Below are 7,847 nucleotides of genomic sequence, written 5' to 3' on the forward strand. Positions count from 1 at the left end.
ACACATTTTTTGGCACCCCCGGTATTTGTGGTGTATGTGTATTCATAGAACAGAGCCCAGAATACTGCGTTGTATAAGTATTTGCCATTCTTATGATGAAGACAAAGGAAGTACAAGGTGCTATGAAATCGCAGAGAAAATTAAGTTTCAAGCGGACACCCGAAGATGGGATGGAGAGTGGGCAATCAAAGTGAGGGGTGATGGATGGGTGAAACAGAACACGCGGAATCTCTGAGGCAGGAAGGAGGAGCGCAGTGTTTTACAGGAACAAAGGCAACTTCTTTGTGGCCAGAGCAACGTGTGAAGGGAAGAAGGAGAGGCAAGAATTGAAACAGGCGAGGTATCCAGAGGCCAAGGGTAGGACATAAAACACATGGTGTTTTCTTTTGCCGTTCACAATCTCTAAGATTGATATGACAGCCATAAAAGTGACTTTTGTTTATAAAATAATAGTAATTGATAAACCAGTAATTTCATAATTGTTATCTGGAACAATGTGTATATTATTTTAGAGAAACTTTGGTGGGTTCAAATGAACTCAATTTGTCTTTCTGGTTGGTTTCCAACATTTATAAATTAAACATAATAAACTTTAAGTTACTGGACAAAAAGAGAAAAACCAGCCCCTTCAGCATTTCACTTGCCTGCCACGGCCGAGGTGAGTGTGAGGGACCATCCATCCTTCTCAGGGTTTGCTCAGTTGCCGAGGGACAGTCCTGAGCCACAAGACAGCTGCCCATGATGCCAGCCGGGCAAACAGAAAAGCTATGGTTCATGTCAATTAACTTGTCCTCAGGCCTCATCTCTCTTTGGGAGTTCCTGAAGGTCAGCGTCATGGAACATACCTTCTCTCACTGACAGGAGCTAACCCAAGCTTAGGAACCCAGGGCTGTAAAGGGCAGAAGTCGTTTCACGGCATTTCACTAGTTGTAAAAGCCAGCTGAGATGCTCTCATGTCAGGCAGAGCAGCACCGGAGAGGCTGGCCTGGCTTCTTCCAAAGAGAGCTAAATTGCCTTCCACAGTCTTTTCCAAAGTTCCTGCTTTGACACAGTGGTAGCAACACACACTGAGCCATACCGCTGCCACGCGTGCTGCCTGTTTCACAGCCGGGCACTAGAAACATCAGGCATTCTCTCTCAGTATTGGGAGCCCATACTCTGCCTTCAAAACAATCAATGCTTTTGGTTTTCATAGCATCCCCATTGTGTAATCCCATCGGTTCAGCCCATCATTCTGGGTAGTTTGATTTCTATCAAACACACCTACAGTGATTTTCCCATTTTTGCTTTGAGAACAGTTGCTGACTTTTACTGAGACCATTGTAGGATTTTTTGTTGTGTTCTGATCATGAAAAATAATGCAACAAACATTATTTGCTCAGGGTTGGCATTTTGGCTGGATCAAGCCACACAAAGTTGGGCTGGGAGATGTAGGCTGTTAATTTTTGATAGTTTATGTAAAAACATTTTGTAATTGTCAAAGTGTTCTGCAAATAGTTATTTCTGTTACTCTCATTATGGCTATTCATCACCCCTTCCCCAGATTGAGGAAGATGTAATTACTGAGCTGTGAAATGATTTTCGTTCTTACAAGCTAACCTTGACTAACCAAATGTTGAAGGAAAAGACACACTCTTTATGTATTTGAAGAGGTGGGAGGCCTGCCCCTGAAAATGATAGATGTCATAGAGACTCCACAGCTTAAAAGAATTGTTTTCAGAATCTGAAGGAGGAGAAGATAATTAAAAGTTAAGGGGCCTATTCTGGTTACAGGAAAGCATCAGTAATCAACTTACAGAGGGCTTTTTATAATTACCACGTATCTGCCTCAGAGTGAGATGGAGAGCATACCCCATTGTGAAACACTAGTTGTCACCATAGATCAATGGAACAGAATAGGGAGCTCAGAAATAGATCCATCCCTATATAGTCATTTAATCTAAGACAATGGAAACAAAAATTTACGGTGGGGTAAAGACAGTCTGTTCAATAAATGGTGCTGGGAAACCTGGAGAGACACATGCAGAAAAATGAAGCTGGACCACCTTCTTACACCATATACAACAATAAATTCAAAATGGATTAATGACTTAAATGTAAGATCTGAAACCATAAAACTCCTAGAAGAAAATATAGGAAGTAATTTTGCAGACATTACTCTTAGTAATATTTTTACTGATATTTTCTGTCAGGCAAGGGAAGTAAGAGAAAAAATAAACGCAAGGGATTACGTCAAACTAAAAAGTTTTTCACAGCAAAAGAAACCATCAATAAAACAAAAAGGCATTCTATTAAAGGAGAGAAGATATTTGTCAATGACACATTTGATAAGGGATTAATATCCAAAATTTATAAAAAACTTATTCAACTTAATACCACAAAAACAAACAACCCAGTTAAAAAGTGGGCAGAGGACATGAAGAGACATTTTTCTAAAGAGGACATACAGCTGGCAAACAGACATATGAAAAAATGCTCAACCTCACTAATCATTAGAGAAATGCAAGTAGAAAGCACAATGAGATACCACCTCAATCCGGTTGGAATGGCTATCATCAGTAAGTCAACAAACAAGTGCTGGCACGGATGTGGAGAAAAGGGAACCTTTGTGAACTGTTGGTGGGATTGCAGATTGGTGCAGCCACTATGGAAATCAGTATGGAGGTATCTCAAAACACTGGAAACAGAACTACCTTATGACCCAGCAATTCCACTCCTGGGTATCTAGCCAGAGAAATCCAAAACACTAATTTGAAAAAATTTATGCACCCCATTGTTTACTGCAGTGCTATTCACAATAGCCAAGATATAGAAACAACCAAAATGCCCATTGGTAGATGACTGGATTAAGAACCTGTGGTACATTTATACAATGGGGTATTACTTGGCCATAAAGAAGAATGAAATCTTACCATTTGCGACAACATGGATGGACCTAGAGAACATTATGTTAAGTGAAATAAGTCAGACGGAGAAAGACAAATACCATATGATCTCACTTACATGCGGAATCTAAAGAATAGAATAAATAGAATAAATCAGAAACAGTCTCAGAGACATAGAGGAAAAACTGAGGGTTGCTGGATGGGCGGGGTGTGTGAATAAGGGGGAAGGTGAGGGTATTAGAAAGCATAATCGGTAACCACAAGATTGCCACGAGGATACGAAAGTCAGTTTGGGGAATGTAATCAACAATGTTGTAAAGATTTTGTAGGGTATCCGATGGACACTTGTCTTATTAGAGAGATTACGTCATGGGCAGTGTAGATGCCTGATCACTGCAGTGTACACCTGAAACTGAAGCTGAGCAATAATGAATGCCAACTATAATTTAATATATAGTGACAGGATGTGGAGTACAGCATAAGGAATAGAGTCAGTGGAACTGTAACAGCTGTATATAATGTCAGAGGGAAGTAGAGTGGGGGAAGGGAGTTATCACTTTGTGAGGGGTATAAATGTCTGTTACATGTTTTGTACACCTGAAACTAATAATTAAAAAAAAGAAATACTAGTGGTCACTCACGTGAATATTACTGCTTACCTCTGCTGGTTTGAATTGGTGACAAGTAGGTAAACGAGGAAGGAGTTGAAGATGGTCAGTGAAGCTACTAGTAGGTGACCTCCTGGCTCTGAGACACGTTACATAATCTCCTCCTTAGTATAGGAGGCCCTCTATTTCACTTTGGGGTTTTGTGATGTTGATTACAGAATCATTTCTGATGATCTCAAGAGGACCCAAGGCGAAGAGAGTCAGAATTCATCACACACTTAAGACTTACAATGCAATCATTTTATATAACCAGATATTAAATTTGGCTGGAAAAGTTCAAGATGAAAGCCTCCATTTCCTGGCACTACAGCATCTGCACCCCATGTTTGCCATCTGTGCCCAAAGGCATATTTGTGTTGCTCACCACTCAGAGATGATTTGGTTTTGCCTTGGCTTTATAACTTGAAATGACAGCTGACCCGGCCTCTCCACAGTCATCCATCCCCTGGTGGAGCTGGGTGGGTCAGAATCACACAGATTGTGCTGCTTCAGTCCAGAGATGTCTGCTCTGCAGCCCTGATCCTCCAGCCCCCAGAAGAGCTTATTCTTAGTCCATATAAACCAAGGATGGTATCCACTCAAAATTTTCACTTTGAGTGGTGCTATGGACTGAATATTTCTGTCTCCTGAAAATTTATATGTTGAAGCTCTAACTCCCAAAGTGACGATTTCAGAATGTGGGGCATATGAGAGATAATTAGGTTTAGATAAGGTCGTGAGGCTGGAGCCCCCAGGTGGAGCCCCCATCATGGGATGAATGTCCGTATAAGGAGAGACTAGGGTTCTCCCTCTCTCTGCCATGTGAAGACTCAGCGAGAAGGCATCATCTGCAACTCAGGAAGCAGGTTCTCCTCAGACACCAAGGTGGCTCATACCTTGGTCTTGGCCCTCCCAGCCTCCAGAACTGTGAGAAATACGCTTGCTGTTTCAGTTACCCAGCCTATGGTACTCGTTATAGTAGCCTGAGGAAGAATTTTAGCGAGAGTCAGTATACTTCTTTTTTAAAATAAGAGGAGGCTGGATTGGAAATATTTTAGGCTCTGTTGGCCATCGGTCTACAAGGATGTATTGACTACAAACATACAATAAGATGGACCCTTAGTGCTAAGAGTGAAGGAGAAAAGAAAGAGGAGGAGCCTGGGTCTCTAACAGCCTAGAGCCCCTACCTCCCACTTTCATTTAAGAAAGAAATATACTTCTAGCAGGTTTAAGCTGTTGATATTATGAGTTTTAGGCTGCTTACTGCCTAACGTGTTTCTCACCAATACAGGTACCTAAACTATTGCTCACAATATTTTGAATGAAATTGATCCTATATGCTATCCTACTTTATTTTTTCCCCTTCACTCAGGATGGAGAAGAAAGGTAGACAGTATGGTGTTTCCAAGGCGAAGGTAGAGAATAGGACTAAGAATGACATTGGCATAATAAGAGCAAGATTGGTGCCCCATGTAAATCACACAGAGCTGGAAGTTACATGGCCCCATCCCAGCTCTGCCACAAGAGCATATTGATTTCTTGTCCCTAGTGGGTCATGTATCAGTCAGGGTTCTCGCTTGTAAGAAAGTAAAACACAAAACCAATTTAAAGAAACAAAACTTTTGGCTGATTAAGGCAGACAAGTATTTTATTGAGAAGACATGGTGTAGCTCTCAGTAAAACCAGGAAGGCCATTAAAAAGGCAGCAACTAGGATCGTGCCAAATGATGGGACAAAACCAGGCAGGAGAAGACACCATTGGTGGCTCCAGAACTGACCCAGAATGCGGCCATTGTAACATCGAGTCTAGAGTTTCTGAAAACATTGCTGTCACCTCTCACCACCAGAATGGAATCTCCCTGCTTCTTTACACCTCAAGCTCCCAATTCAAAATTTGGGATAAGTACATCTGATTGGTGGGGCCTTGGCCACATGCCATGCTTTGCTGAGAGAGAGGCTGAGAATGTAAAAGTCTGGGGTTTTCAGCATCAATAGTGAGAGTCAAGCTTTGCCTCTGTCCCACTGAGACTCATGAACTGAGGAATCATCCATTTGTAAGATGGCTTAAGATGCTCAATAGCCAGAGATAGAGTGAGGCAGAGACAGAGAGACTGTCTATAAGACTCCATTTGCTCGTCTGCAAACTGAGAAGGTTGAATTCAATGATCTTTGACATTGTTTTAGTTTTTCAGGTGTTCTGATTCTAGAGAAATACCACTTAGATGCTTATGTATATTATTATTATTTTCCTTTTTTAAAAAAATTAGTTTCAGGTGTATAAAACAATATAATAGCTAGACATTTATCATTTATATCCCTCACAAAGTGATAACCCCCTCCCCCAATCTACTACCCCTCTGACATCACATACGGCCATTGCATTTCCACTGTCTCTATTCCTAATGCTGTACTCCACTTCTTGTAACTATATATATATTATATATACATATATACATAATATATATATATAAATATATATAAAATATACATATATAAAATATATATGAGTTTATATATATATATATGTATATATATATACATATATATATATATATATAAAATTGTAGTTGACATTCATTATTGTTCAGCTTCAGCTTCAGGTGTACAGTGCAGTGATCAGGCATCTACATCATCCCTGAGGTGGTCTCCCTAATGAGACAAGTGTCCATCAGATACCCTACGAAATCTTTACAACATTGTTGATTACATTCCCCAAGTCAATTTGCTTATGTATATTATAAATATGTTTCTTGTCATTTAAAAATGTGGGAGGAAGCAGCACATAAAGTCTCGGCTTTCTGAGCTGCTTGGACCTGGCTACGAGTCTTGATGGCAAGTGGCTTCTATCATGTATGCTAACTTCTACTCTAAAACTCCTGTGCAGGAAGTAATTCAGAGAATGACCCTATATTCATCAGGAAGGAGAGTTGGGTCAATTCTCAGGGACTTCCACCCAGGGACAGAAATGGGGAGGGGTAGCAGCTGTGTGACCTATCTACCAATTCTAGCCTAAACTCAGAATAGGGTGCAGAGTCTCCCCTTTGCATAGATGGTGCCCTTTCTCCCCAAAGAGGGAGCCATAAGTGGGGACTCATCCCTTAGGAGATGTTCAGGTCATGGTTTAAAATAGCCCAGATGTGATGATTAATTTTCTGTGTCAACTTGACTAGGCCATGATGTGTCCAGATATTTGGTCAAATATTATTCTGGGTGTGTCTGTGAGAATGTTTTTGGATGAGGTTAACACTTGGATTGGCATACTGAGGAGAGCAGACGGTCTCCCTAATGTGAGTAGCCCTCATGAAATCTGTTGAAGACTGGAATAGAATAAAAAGGTTGAGTAAGAGAAACCGTTGCCTGGCTGACTCTTGAGCTGGGACGTTGGTCTTCTCCTGCCCTTGGACTAGCACTTACAATATTGGCTCTCTTGGTTCTCACGCATTTGGACTTATACTGGGACGACACGTACTACACACTATTGTTCCAGGCAAGGGAAGTTGAATGAATAAAATCCAAATTTAATATGAGGTGTACCTTTTTACATGAGAAGGCACTGGGGAGAGACAAGGACCAACCGAGGGCTGATTTTCAGCTGCCTGCCCAAAAGCAAAAGTTCTCTGTTGCCAGGGAACAAAGATGCCAGTGTTAGGGGCGGGGCCTGAGCTGCTCTGAGGGTTGTTACTCCTGAGAGCACTGCACAGTTTAACACTGCCACCAACTAAAGAGTGGCCTTGACAATGGTAGGACCGAATGTCTCAAGGGTCTTTAGAGAGTTTTTATTAGGTTGATGCAAAAGTAATTGCGGTTTTTGCAATTGTTTTTAACCTTTTAAACCACATTTACTTTTGCACCAACCTAATAGATTAGCCAAGAGTAGCCTCACCCAAATGAAACTCAAATGGTCCTCACAAACTCTCAGTATTTATAGTCTAAATGTTCCCTTCCCCTAGTTGCTTCTCCACATGTTCTTATCAATAAGCTCCCAGCAGGTCCCCTCAGCCATTGAGCTGCTTACTGTTTATCAAGCACAATAGATGTAGATGATGACATCCCAACACAATTTACTTCATACTTACATCAAAACAACGTTTCTGGGTTTTTTTTGTCTTTGTCATGAATAAGTGGATTAAAATAATTTTGCTTAAATCGTAAACAGATGGATTTGAAATCATATTAAATCTATACAAAACAAAGTTATTTTTATTTCTAATCTATTCATATGTTCTAAAAACTGTGAAAGCAAATGTCAGGGCAAGTGTTTGAGCCATGTAAGATTCTCTCTCTCATTGTAGTCACCTCTCCTTATTGGTTCTGG

Source organism: Rhinolophus sinicus, linkage group LG03 (genome assembly GCF_036562045.2).
Source record: "Rhinolophus sinicus isolate RSC01 linkage group LG03, ASM3656204v1, whole genome shotgun sequence".
NCBI classification, from domain to species: domain Eukaryota; kingdom Metazoa; phylum Chordata; class Mammalia; order Chiroptera; family Rhinolophidae; genus Rhinolophus; species Rhinolophus sinicus.